The following is a 14,042-nucleotide window of genomic DNA, read 5'->3' on the forward strand; positions in this document are numbered from 1 at the left end:
AATTCAGTACAGGGGCATTATCCCATTAAAAGCACTTCGTTTATTTTTCTTAGCGACTGATATTAACCCTGAAAACTGGTCAAATCAAGCTCCTGATCTTAATTTGGGGTTATCAGTTTTCTGCATGTACAAGTAATTGGGTTTGAAATGTGTTTTAAGCCTAAATTAAAAGAACTTAGTCACTGGTGACTCATGGTGAGAAGTTTTTCCTTTTCCCCGCTGGAACATATGCCATTGCCTCCAACCTGGCCTTTTTGAAACACTGAAAACATAAAGAATCTTGTTTTTCTGTACTAGGTTCTGGAAAGGTTCTTTAAGGTTTAAGGTGGCATGGCCTTAATTACAGTGCTTTTTAGCTTTGTATAATAAGCACTACAATTGACTCTCCAAATTTCCATACAAATTTCTTTTGTCTCTGCCCTTAGGGAAGTTTTCTCATTATATATGAAATAGTCAAAAGTCTACCAGACAGTGTATGAATGACCACAGGGATTTTGTTTTGTTCACTACTATATTCCTAGTGCCTAAATAGAGCTTTGCACAGAGAAAGCAATTAAGACATATTTGTTGAGTAAAGTCACAAATATTCTTTAATAACAAAGCGTCTTAGAAAAATCGTGAACGTCTACTAAAATAAATTTTCTCCAGCTGGTTTGAATTAGGTAATCATCAATTCACAATCAATCTAGTTTAGGAGGCTCTTGGTATTAGCCCAGGGTAGTTCTGCCCCAGTAGTTCCCAGCATTGATTGTGCCAACCTGAAATCTCCTTTAGCGGTTCACTTACCAAAGGAAGGGTAGATCGGCAACACCCATAGGCACTTGCACCTGTGGGAACCAATGGGCGTCGTAACAGGAAATACTTGAGCTTGCAATACCGATAGTCATGAGCAGCGCCCAGGTCACGCCGCTTTTATCTGCAGTTCCTTATTCGGATTGTACAAGGTTTTGTGGAGTTGGGTTTTTTTGCTTGTTTGTATATGTGTGTGTGTGTATGTAAGTTTAAAAGAGAACCAACTTTAAATTTGAAAATTTAACTGTGAGTGCTGATTGGCATCGTCTTGATTATCAAGGAATTGGTGAGTTGTCTTTCCTTTCTTTTCCTTCTAACGGTTCTTTTCCTTCTAATATTGTGTACCCTGAAACCTCACTCCAGCACACAGAGGGGATTAGACAGAGGGTGCGGAAATGTACAATAACTAAAACTTAAGCTGATATTATCAACAATAACAACCAGTTCTGATATTTACATGATACCATAACGGTAGGCATTGGTAGGATTTCGTAGATTTTACCTTAAGGTTCGTTTAGCTTGAGCTGGATTTCCTCTGTTGTGGGGACAGGAGGAAAAGAATCAGGAAAAGTTTTCAGAAAGTTCTTTCTAAAATGTCGAAATGTAAAGCTATATAAAATACTGTTGACGTTAACTGTCTGACCAGGAAGTACTCTCTTAAAGCCTCATTTATAAAACTGTGTCTATAATAACTTCCTTTCTCGGGATGAAGGTGCTGATAGCATGGTCTTGTTCTTACAACTTAAGTGGAATTTAGTTTTATCTTTCCTAAGTGACTAAGAGGCAGCCTTGTAAAGAAAGCCATCTCTGGGGCAATCTTACTGATTGCTGTAGCTGAGTAAAGAATTTTTAAAGTCTTTAGTATGTCGAATGGGGCATGTAGGACATGCATTTGAGAAGATGTACTTAGAGTAAGCTTGGTGTTTTGTTTTAAATGTTATGTTTTATTATATAGTTTGTGTCTAAACTTAGCTAATAAACCCTGTTGAGTTTCATGTGAATATTTATGGCCTTAACTCAAAAGTCCAGCTGAGAGTAATCAACCTAAAAATTCACTGGATTCATATGCTCTATTTATTTTAATTTGTAGTGTGATATTCTACAAATAACTATTAGTGGGGATTATTTTCAAAGTGTTTTGTTTCTTCCTTTCTCCTGGATAAGTAAGGTAAATAGTAAGCTGCAAATAAAACATCAAAATCTTGTTAGAAGAGTTTTTTAAACACAAATTTTAAATATACTGAAGGCCATTTTTATTAAATGGATGCAGTTTTTGGTAATGAATGATATTACTATAAGACAACAGTTCAAAATTAGGCTACTTAAAATGGCACACTTGTTTATCCTGGAGATCTTAAAAAATAACAAGCCACTTCCCATTTTTCTTCTTTCACAGAAAGGGATAAAAGGAGAGAAAGCAGAGCAGTTTTTTTTTAATGTAATATCACATTTAGAGACAGAAAAGTCAGAAGATTTGATCACATTTACTTTGTTTTGTAATTTTTTTTCTTTAGTAGTAAGGGTAGTTTACTTATTAAAGTATAAAAATAAAATATCTTAGACATGAGGTAATAATTTCTGGGACTATTCCAGTCCATGAGGTGAAATTAGATGAAGTAGGCAAGTGGATAATTTTTTAATATCTCATACTTTGTATGTCATTCATAATATTTTATAAACCAGGAAAGCTACCTTAACAGTTTTTCCCAAATTTACTAGTCTCTTGGAACATGGTTTAAATGAAATGTGTATAACTCTGACTTCTAAACTCCTGGTATTTTATGTAAAGTCTTTGTCTGTAAAGTCTTATGATGGTACATAGGATTGTTGTTGTTGTTCTGTCACTAAGTTATTTCCAACTCTTTGTGACCCTGTCGACTGAAGGCATGCCAGTCTTCCTTGTCCTTCACTGTCTCCCAGAGTTTGCTCAAATCCATGTCCATTGAGTCAGTGATACCATCCAACCATCTCATCTTCTGCTGCCCTCTTCTGTTTTGCCTGTAGTCTTTCCCAGCATCAGGGTCTTTTCCAATGAGTCAGAAGCATAGGATACATTTTCATTCAAGAAGCATTTCAATGGATATTACTGATTTGGGGACACTATTCTTTCTAACATATAAAAAGGAAATCAAAACCTTCAAATAATTTTTGAAATACGATCATATTGCATTTTTTTCTTAATATTTATGAATGTTAAAAACCTAAAAGAGCAAATTAGGTAAATTTCAGTGTTCACTGGACTTTTGTGATTGTCTGAGCATTCTTTTAGCAGTCCAAAAGTATTCCAGTCGGAGGTTGGATGGGGGTGGGGCAGAGGAAGTTGCTGGGGCTTCACAGTAGTGACCAATTATTGCAGATTCTATGGCTGCCTGCCCAGACACCACTCATTGAAGGGAAAAGTGGTAGTTACTAATTGCATCCTACTAATTTGTACATGTTTATTTAACCAGTTATAACTGTTTGCTGGTTTCACACACAGGTGACAAGTTTTAAACTTCTGAGTTACTTGACATGTGCTTAATCTTCTTGAGTTTACCACAGTCATATCTGTTATCTTCAGTCGGCAGAGATCACACTGACTCTTTTGTGAACGACCATGTGTTAGCAGAAAAAAAAGAGAGGGGTGAGGGGAAACAACTTGAAACTTTAACTGCTTTACCCTCTAGTGAAGAGTATTGCAGAGTTAAAATGTAAAGTTTTAGACAATTTATATAAAATTGTATTTAGACAATTTATATAAAAACTATTAAAAATAATCATCTCCTGTGAAGGAGTTTGCAGTTCTCAGTTGTTCTAGTTCAGCCTGAAATTGAGATTCTTAGTGTTGCAACATAAAAGGAAGCTTTGTGGAGGAAATATGACATCTCTGCCCAGATGCGTAAGGAGGAGAGTTATTTTTAAAAATGTTTTCTTATGAATATATATATATTGTACTGATGAATAGCTTTAAAAAGCTAGTTCTATTTCAGGGTGATTGGTAGGAGTTACATAGGTTTCTCAGGTCACTGGAATTCTATTAAGAAAATATTTTTTAAAGCATTTTGATGTCTCCAATCCTCAGAGGTTAAAGCGGCTGCCTCCAATGCGGGAGACCCGGGTTCGATCCCTGGGCCGGGAAGATCCCCTGGAGAGGGAAATGGTAACCCACTCCAGTATTCTTGCCTGGAGAGTCCCATGGACAGAGAAGCCTGGTAGGCTACAGTCCATGGGGTCGCAAAGAGTCGGACATGACTGAGCGACTTCACTTCACTTCTAATCAGCCTAATTCGTCTTGACCTGGCCTATCTAAGTAACATTGTTTTTAATGTGAATAAAATTAAGATGTTGAGATCCTGTCAATACCATGAATGTCGTGTAATATGTGTCCTCCTACAAGAGGAGACAGTGCACTCCCATTTCATAGCAGTGTCTCACTCTCCTCCAGGAATAGTGTAAGGAAAGGTTAGAGATGAGTCCGGAAATCTCTCCATTGCTCCTCCCAAACTCTGACTCTGTGAACAGCACGCCACCCTTCCTTATCTCTCACTTTTGGTTTCACTCACATATATGTAGGATTGGCAGTGTATTTTAACGATTCACAAGAGCATGTCAGATGAACACGTCTGCCACTTACTAGGTCACTAGGTTTGTGACCTTGTATAATTCCCTGAACTCCCAAAGCCTCAGTTTCTTCACTGGTGAAATGGGCATAATCTTAGTACCTACCTTGCAAGATTGCTATGAGGTTTAAACGAGGTTGTGTATTATTGAAACTCCAATACTTTAGCCACCTCATGCGACGAGTTGACTCACTGGAAAAGAATCTAATGCTGGGAAGGATTGGGGGTGGGAGGAGAAGGGGACGACAAAGAAGGAGATGGCTGGATGGCATCATCGACTCGATGGACATGAGTTTGAGTGAACTCCGGGAGTTGGTGATGGACAGGGAGGCCTGGCGTGCTGTGATTCATGGGGTCGCAAAGAGTCGGACGACTGAGCGACTGAACTGAACTGTAAAGGAAGAGTTCAGTGAATGATAGCAGATAGGGTTATTTTTGCTGTTTGGGAATGTTTCGAGTCTTATTCACAGCTCTACCAGAAAATGATCTTGATAGGAGGTATGAAACAGTGCGTGCAACTGTGTACAGATAGCAGGGTCAGTGTTGCAGTAATAGAAGAACCCGAAAAAACTGTGGAGCATGTGAATGAAATCTGTAAATCTTCTTTATGCCATTTCTGTATTTACTACTCTTTCTAAGGAGAGTGGAAGCAGGGAAGAGTTGACTGTAGACTTAAATATTTAGTTTAAAAAAAAAAATGAACCTGCTAAATTTGGCTTTAGTAACATTTTTCTCCTTGTTTTTCACTTCTGAGAATTTTTTCCTAATTTGATAGTACAACTCAGGAAAGCAACATGGTGCAGTGTTGATTTCTTAATTCATTTTCTCACGAGAGTTTGTTGGTTATTTTTGGACTGGCTCACTACCAGATTAAAGTCAGGACTATGTTTTGAGATTTTAGATCAGCTGGGAAAAAAAAAAACAGGTTGGGTTTTCAAAGGATGTGTTAGTTTTTTTGGTTTTTGTTTTAGGCAGAGGGGGACTAGAACCAGACTGTAAAAAAGATACACTTGAATGTAAAGAAGAATGTTTTTTCTCTTTTCACCATGTTATTCTCTGGGAGCTTATATCCTGTGACAGGTTAATTAACTTTGCATTGAAAATACATCGAAAACAAATGAAGATTTACCTAAACATATTTTCATGGGGCTGTGTTAGCAAAACAGTTGTGAAATTAGGGAGCACCTTCCCTAATTTCCTAAACAAAACAATGGAACTACTTACAGAGAGCGTACTTGACAAACCTTTAGGCCTTGTGGAAGTATTTCTAGTGTTTGAGATGTCCAGGTTTTAATCTGTGGTCTGACTCCTTTACCTTATAGCCAGTCCCTTGGTTAGCCTTGTCCTTGTTTTTCTGGTTCCCTACCGATTTTATAGTCTCAAGGTCCAGCACATCGCCATTGAGAAGCACTCTGTGTGCACCCATCCCACTCATACCCTTATCACTTCATTCCTGGATTACACAATTGCCTTCCTTTGCTCTCCTCTTTCTTCCAGCTCATCTTGATTAACCTTCTTTAAATGCTACTGCTTTCAGCACAGCTCTCCCCTTACTGGAAAGCTTCATTGGTTCCCTGTTATCCACCACATTAAGTCTAACCTCTTCTGCCTGACTTTTGACGCCCTGTCTAATCTGTCCCATACTACTCATCCAACTTCATTTCCTATGTTCCTTGGGCTGTTCTTTCTGCCGTTGAATCAGCCTGTCTCTTGAACGTTGTGCTGATTCAAGTGTTGAGCCTGTTACTATTCATTTCGCTCAAAAAGCCCTCCTCCCTTCTCTCTGCCTCATCAGATTTTACCTTTTCTTCAGGACCCTGTGTAAAATTTACTTCCTGTTTGAAACTTTTCCTATTCGATTCTTACTGTTTTGCTGCAAACTCCCAGGTGATTTTTTAAAATTGAAGCATAGGTGATTTACAGTGTTGTATTGGTTTCAGGTGTATAGCAAATTGATTCCATCATACAAACATATATATCTGTTTCTTTATATTTTTTCCCCTCATAGATTATTATAAAATATTGAGTATAGTTCCCTGTGCCATACAGTAGGTCCTTGTTGGTAATTTATATTATATGTAGTAGTGTGTATATTTTAATCCCAAACTTCTAATCTATCCCTCCCTTTCCCCTTTGGTAACAGTACATTTGTTTTCTGTGTCTGTGGATCTATTTCTGTTTTGTGTATAAGTTCATTAGTATCATTCTTTTCTTTTTTAGGTTCCACATATAAGTGAAACCATATGATACTTGTCTTTCCCAGGTGATGTTTAAATTAGCAATCCAGTGAATGAAAATGTGCATAGCATTTTACATTGTCCATTGTCTTATCTTCACTAATGATGTCACTATTTTGAGTACAAGGACAATATCTTACAATTAAATCTTTCACCGTTCCTAGCATAATGCTGAGGTACCTAACTATGACTTGAAGGAAAATAAAACAACAGTACATCTGTTTCATCATACCAGTCTAAAGTCAAGTCAGCAATCCTAGTGATATTGAGGGGACCTGAATATTTTTCCAGCTTGGGCAGATCTGTCACTTCATTTATAGAAATATGCAAGGCACATGAAGAAAGTTTATTATAAACTGGTTATAGTTTGACACGTTTACATTTCTTTATGAGAAACTATGTATGTGTGTGTGTGAATCTGTATGATTTTATTTTCTTTCTTAAAATGATATAGCCAGCCACACATGGAGAGTTTTAGTTCTGATATTAATCTTCAGTGTTTTGCAGAATAGGTTAAATATGATCAATACAATTTATATAGCCAAGAAATATTCTTACCCAGCTGTTTAAATGTATTGTAATTAAGTGCCTGCTGTGTGTAAGGTTAGGCTCTGTAAAGGTATACTGAAATTAACTGCATATGATTCCTGCTCTTAGGAAACTATCAGAATTCTATTAGGGAAGACAAACTATATATTCAGAATCTGAAACATGAGAATACTTATTGAATATCTTGCTTTCATTCTCAGTCTCCTGTTGTTTGAAATAGTAAATGCCTTCTTTTGTATTGATGCCAGAGAGCATTTAGGAGCCCCCAAATGAAAACTTTTTGTTTTCCCCTTTATATTTTTCCAATTTTTTTGAGACATAATTGACATATAGCAGTGTATTAGTCTAAAGTATACACTGTAATGATATATGTATATACTGTGAAGTGACTACCATTGTAAATTTAGGTAACATCACTCAAGGGATGTAAAGTAACATGATAAATATAATCGACATTGCTATATGTTGTACATGATAGTTTCTAAGAGAGTAAATCCTAAAGAGTTCTCATTATAGCATGCACACACACACACTATCACTTTACAGTTACAATTTTTTTCCATTGGGAGAGAGATTTTAAGATTTACTCTTTTAGCAACTTTCAGGTATACAGTACAGTATTGTTAACTGTAATCACCATGCTGCACATGACATCTCCAGAACTTATGTATCTTTTAATTGTAAGTTTTTACCTTTTGACCACCTTCACGCATTACCCCCACCTCTGGAAACCACGAATCTGTTCCTTGTATGCGTGAATTATTATTATTATTATTATTTTAGATTCCATGCATAAGTGAGATCATATAGTATTTATTTTTCTCTGTCTGACTTATTTCACTTACCATAGGGTCCTCAAGGTCCATCCATGTTGTTACAAGGGGCAAGATTTATTTCTTTTTATGGATGAATAAAATTGTATTTTATACTTTCCTTTGGATATAAACCCAGAAGTAGAATGGCTGGATTATTTGGTAATTCTGTCTTTAACTTTTTAAAATTTATTTATTTATTTGGCTCCTCCGGGTCTTAGTTGCAGCACGGTGGGATCTTCGTTTCAGCATTCGAGCTCTTAGTTGTGGCATGTAGAATCTTTAGTTGTGGCATACAGGATTCTTAGTAGTGGCATGTGACATCTAGTTCCCTGACCAAGGATTGAACCCAGGCGCTCTGCACTGGGAGCCTGGAGTCCCAGCAGCTGGGACAGGGAAGTCACTGTCTTTAAATTTTTGAGGAATCTCTACGCTGTTTTCCACAGTGGCTACATCAGTTTACATTCCTACTTTAAAAAAAAAAATATGTGCCTTCCTTTGTATTATTAATGCCAAAGAACAGATAGGACACTGAAATGAGAACTTTCAAAATACAAATGAGAACTTTCAAAATACAAAATGTTTTATATATGTAAAAGTACAGGTATTTGGAAATGTCAATGCGTTGCATTTTGTGTTGATGCTTGGTTGTAAATACAGCCAATAATAACACTCTTTATTCATTTGTTTATTCAGTAAATATTTACTGAGTACCTATTGTGTCAGACCTTGGGCTAGTGCTGAATAGGATTATCTCTTTTCTTTAACTGATGAGCAAAAAGTTAAGCTATTTGGCTAATGCAGTACTAGAACACTCCATCTGATGCTATTTAATACATAGGAAACATACTGAATCATCCCCTATCCTGATTACCTTAAGTAGTGTGAGCAAAATATCTATTTTTTATTCCTGGTTGTGCTTCAGACTTGTTAACTTAGACCAGTTATTTAAACCTATTACTCCACAAAATGGAAATAATAACAACTACTGATGATTGATTGCTTGCTAGGTATCAGATACTGCAATATGTGCCTTATATGTCAAATATCTCAATGAATCCTATAAATCCTTTACTAAGTAGGACTCTCTCTCTCACACACACACACACACATTCACACAGACACATACTTTATAGTACACTGATGGTCAGAGAAGTTAGGTCTTTGCTCAAGGTCAGTGGAAGAACCTGAACTAAAACTCAGTTCTGTGCCTCTGGTCATAACCATCATTCTATGTTACCTTTCACCGTGAAGATTAGAATTAAATAAGTTTGTAACATACTGTACTACTAGTGCCCACAGGATAACTGCTACAAGTCCAGGATGCCATTCATATTTGACAATAAAAACCAGTTAGATAATGTGCCAGTGATAAAAGTTGAAGTTATGGACTATTCAATACAGCTTATGATTTTACATTTTAAGTATACAAAATGACAATAAGGTTTTTCAGTTTATATGAAAGGCTTTATAGTTTACATTATTTCATGAGTCTCACAGCTTTGTGAGGCATTAATTATTCTCACTTTATAGATGAGGCTGTTGAGGCTTAGAGATGTTAAGTAATGTCCTTAAGATCACACAGCTGATTAGTGGCAGAAATAACTTAAACCTAGATTTGCTGACTCAAAGGTCAGACTTCTTTTCAATTATACCACAAATCCAAATCAAGTTATTCAGGAGACCAAACTCACAACTATTTTTTCTTTTTTTTAGTAAAGCTAAAATTCACATAAAATTCATCATTTTAAAGTGTACAATTCAGGGATTTAGTATATTCACAATATTGTGCAACCATCACCACTGTCTAAATTCCAGAACATTTTCATCACCCCAAAAAGAAACCCTGTACCTGTCAGCAGTTACTCTCCATTACCTCCATCCCCTGGCAACCACTAACTTACCTTCTGTCTCTGTGGGTTTATCAGTTCTAGATATTTCATATAAATGGAATCATATATATGGCCTTTTGTGTCTGGCTTCTCCAGCATAATGTTTTCAGAGGTCATCCATGTTGCATATATCAGTACTTATTCCTTTTTATGGCTTAATTCTATTCCATTGTATGGGCATTCCACATTTTGTTTATTCATTCTTCAGTTGATGGACATTTAATTTGTTTACACTTTTTGGCTTTATGAATAATGCTGCTATGAACATTCATGTACAAATTTTTGTGTAAATTTATGTTTTCAATTCTCTTGGGTATAGGCCTAGGAGTAGAGTTGCTTATTTTTGTAAAATAATTCAAATTAAAGCATTTAAAGTCCTTTATTAAATACCAGCCCCACAAGACACAAACACACACACACATACCATTGTTTATTTAGCTATTTGTTTCCCAGGTCTTTTCTTCAGAAATAAGGCAGAGGCCAACTTTAGCTCAGATCCTGGAGTAGTCTCTCATTCTAAATGAATATAATCTGCACTGCCTACTACATTCAAGACACTGTGGAGGACAAATGAGTAAATAAGATTCCTACTGCTGGTCATATTCAATTAATGAAATTAAGAAATGCCCATGTCCTTTCAAAGCAAGACAGAATGAGTTGTCTATAAAAAGTTGTCTTCTGCACATGAAGAGTAAAGAGATCATTTCTGTACCAGGGAGATGGGGTAATTTGGAGATAGAATTTGAGCTGAGTTTAAATACTTAGTAACTTTTTCAGCAGGTGTGGTGGGATATAATCAATGTATTTTTTTAGCCCAGTTCAGACATTGTGAATAAAGTACAGAATACTTAGGGATAGTATTCTGTCCCTCAGATCAAAGGCCTTCGAATCACGTACCAAGAGGTTTGAATTTTAAATACTAGATGTTGGAGAGCCGTTTACAGTGTTTGATTAGAGACTGATACAATCAGAGCCTTTGAAAGACTATCTCACCAAGAGTTCCTAGAATGCCTACAGAAGAAAGAGATTGGGAATGAGAACTTGGACTGGGAATGAGGTTCTAGAATTAGGACAGCCTCCAGGGAAAAAAGAAAATCAGTCTGTAAAGAGATTGATTGAGGGCATCCACTGCTTGGGGGAGAGAGCTGAAAGCATATCAGATAAATAAGAGAAAGTATAGAGAGGAGAGAAGAGGCCCAGTACAGATGCTGTGTTAGGAGGTAAGAGGAGGACAAGTCAGCTGAGATGGATGGAAAGAAACCACTAGAGCAGAGTGCCATATGGACCAAGAAACGAGAGCCTTGTAGGGAGACGCTGCGTGGATGTCATGGAAGGATCCACCTGAGAAGGATCCTGTTGGGTTTGGAGATGAGGAGATTAAGAGCTGGTGAGTTTGTTAGCCCCAGGGCGTCTTCCTGTCAGGGCAAGTTCCCTCCTCTCCCCTCAATAAATGATACCTTGAGCATATTGTAGGCCAAAAAGAGTATATGAGAAGCAATGAAAGATTTAAGAAAATAGAGAAAAGTGAATTAATGAAATGAGAAGGTAGTAGGCTACAAAATTATGAGCCCGTTTCTTGGGTGGTGATGGGAAGAGATAGTTTAACCTGAAAAAGGAAGCCTGAAGAGTGCAGAGGAATTTTAAGTTGAAATGCAGAAAAACTGAGGAAGCAAATGTACATTAGTTAGTGTTGGTGTTAGTCGCTCACTCGTGCCCGACTCTTTGCGACCCCATGGACTGCAGCCCACCAGGCTCCTCTGTCCATGAGATTTTCCAGGCAAGGATACTGGAGTGGGTTGCCATTTCCTTCTCCAGGGGATCTTCCCAACCCAGGGATCGAACCCGGGTTTCCTGCACTGCAGGCAGATTCTTTACCAACTGAGCTACAAGGGAAAGCAGTGCTTATTAGTAGTAGTTAAAAATTAGAAAATACCTTGAATTATTATATAGAAAGATTAGATTCTGAATTTCTATCCTATATAAATGTTTTTTGAGCATACCTTTGCCTGTGTATTGAGCATGCCTTTGCCTGCGATTTTAAATAGATTTTTGTTCCCGAAGCAGTTACATGATGTAATAAAATATATAGACTACCAGTTAGGCCTGTGGAGTCCATTTTTCTGATAATTATTCAAACTGCATATTTTAAGCACTCGCAATAGTTGGAACCCAAATAAGGTATTTTGTTTAAAGGTTAGATCATAATCCTTGGTTTGAATTCTTTCTATATAAATGTTTTATTTTCTCTGAAAGATACCTAAAACCAGTATTATTGTATGTTCCATAGACTAGAAATTTGTTACTTCCATTCTGTAGTGTAGCAGGTACTGTGGAAACATTTTAATCTGCATAATTATTTATTAATATTTAGTTAAATATAAATATTTTCTTGAATATTTAATAAATGATTTAGAAATCATTATTATTTAAATTTAGTGAATTTAGTTAAATAATAATGATGAATTTATATCACTCTGAAATTATAAATTCCCTATAATGTTATAAAATCAGTTCCTTATTACTCCTGAATTTCAGAGTTCCCAGCAAGAAGACTTGTTGGTAAATGTGTGGAAATGGAAACTGGGATCTCCTGTATTCTCAACTTTTTCTTCTTTTCCACACAAAATGATGGGAAGTCTTTGACTCAGTATAGCTTTTCTTATATAAATTTTAACAACTAAGTTATATGTGCTTTTTATTTTAATAAATAGAAAACACAGATGAGTAATTAGAAGAAAATACGTTGTCTTCTATACCCAAATAATTTTTACATATAACCTCTCAGACTTTTTTCAGTTATTTAAAGAGTAATTTGGAGGATTATACTGTATGTATTAAGACTGCTTTAAAAAAACCAAAGGCTTTAACAGTGTATCTCTATACCATATTAACAAATACTCATCTTTCTGTGTCTAAATATAGTTCTTCTACCTCATTTTCAAACCATCCTTCAGTTCAGTTCAGTTCAGTCGCTCAGTCGTGTCCGACTCTCCGCGACCCCATGAATCACAGAACGCCAGGCCTCCCTGTCCATCACCAACTCCCGGAGTACACTCAAACTCATGTCCACAGAGTCGGTGATGCCATCCAGCCATCTCATTCTCCGTCGTCCCCTTCTCCTCCCGCCCCCAACCTTTCCCAGCATCAGAGTCTTTTCCAGTGAGTCAACTCGTCGCATGAGGTGGCCAAAGTATTGCAGTTTCAGCTTTAGCATCAGTCCCTCCAATGAACATCCAGGATTGATCTCCTTTAGAATGGACTGGTTGGATCTCCTTGCAGTATAAGGGACCCTCAAGAGTCTTCTCCAACACCACAGTTCAAAAGCATCGATTCTTTGGCGATCAGCCTTCTTCACAGTCCAACTCTCACATCCATACATGACCACGGGAAAAACCATTCAATATTACAGTAATCCAGGCCTATGCCGCAACCAGTAATGCTGAAGAAGACGAAGTTAATCGGTTCTATGAAGACCTACAAGACCTTTTAGAACTAACACCCAAAAAAGATGTCCTTTTCATTATCGGGGACTGGAATGCAAAAGTAGGAAGTCAAGAAACACCTGGAGTAACTGGCAAATTTGGCCTTGGAGCACGGAATGAAGCAGGGCAAAGGCTAATAGAGTTTTGTCAAGAGAATTCACTGGTCATAGCAAACACCCTCTTCCAACAACACAAGAGAAGACTCTACACATGGACATCACCAGATGGTCAACACCGAAATCAGATTGATTATATTCTTTGCAGCCAAAGATGGAGAAGCTGTATACAGTTAGCAAAAACAAGACCAGGAGCTGACTGTGGCTCAGATCATGAACTCGTTATTGTGAAGTTCAGACTTAAATTGAAGAAAGTAGGGAAAACCACTAGACCATTCAGATATGACCTCAATCAAATCCCTTATGATTATACAAACCATCCTTATTAGTTGGCTATTCACGGTGGGTTATTTCTTTTTAGTTTTTATTCTTCAAATTGTTCTGGATAGTTCCTCAGTTATTCTATCTCCAGTACAACTCTAGGTTTTTTTCCAATCATAGGAAATTCTACAGCAGATAAGAAATTACTTTTCAAAATATGATTTACTTTTTTTTTCAGATAGGAAAAGTGAATAGCATTATCATACTACATGTCTCAGTCAAGCCTACTGTTGTTTAATAAT

The 14,042-nt window shown here is 36.8% G+C and overlaps 1 protein-coding gene across 3 annotated transcripts in view; it reads left to right on the forward strand.

Moving 5' to 3' along the window:
* Positions 1 to 14,042, forward strand: part of TAOK3 (TAO kinase 3) — a 195,599-nt gene that overhangs the window by 10,874 nt on the left and 170,683 nt on the right. The window contains exon 1 of one of the 3 annotated variants that reach the window (XM_055405632.2): positions 49 to 1,078. The exons of the other annotated variants lie outside the window; for them this stretch is intronic. The gene's annotated coding sequence lies outside the window, so the exon portion shown is untranslated. Of the gene's footprint in view, positions 1 to 48; positions 1,079 to 14,042 lie in introns of those variants that run through there. 3 annotated transcript variants of the gene reach the window in all.

The sequence above is a fragment of the Moschus berezovskii genome, chromosome 19 (genome assembly GCF_049115385.1).
Source record: "Moschus berezovskii isolate FMDL1 chromosome 19, NW_MosBer_1.0, whole genome shotgun sequence".
Classification (NCBI taxonomy): Eukaryota; Metazoa; Chordata; class Mammalia; order Artiodactyla; family Moschidae; genus Moschus; species Moschus berezovskii.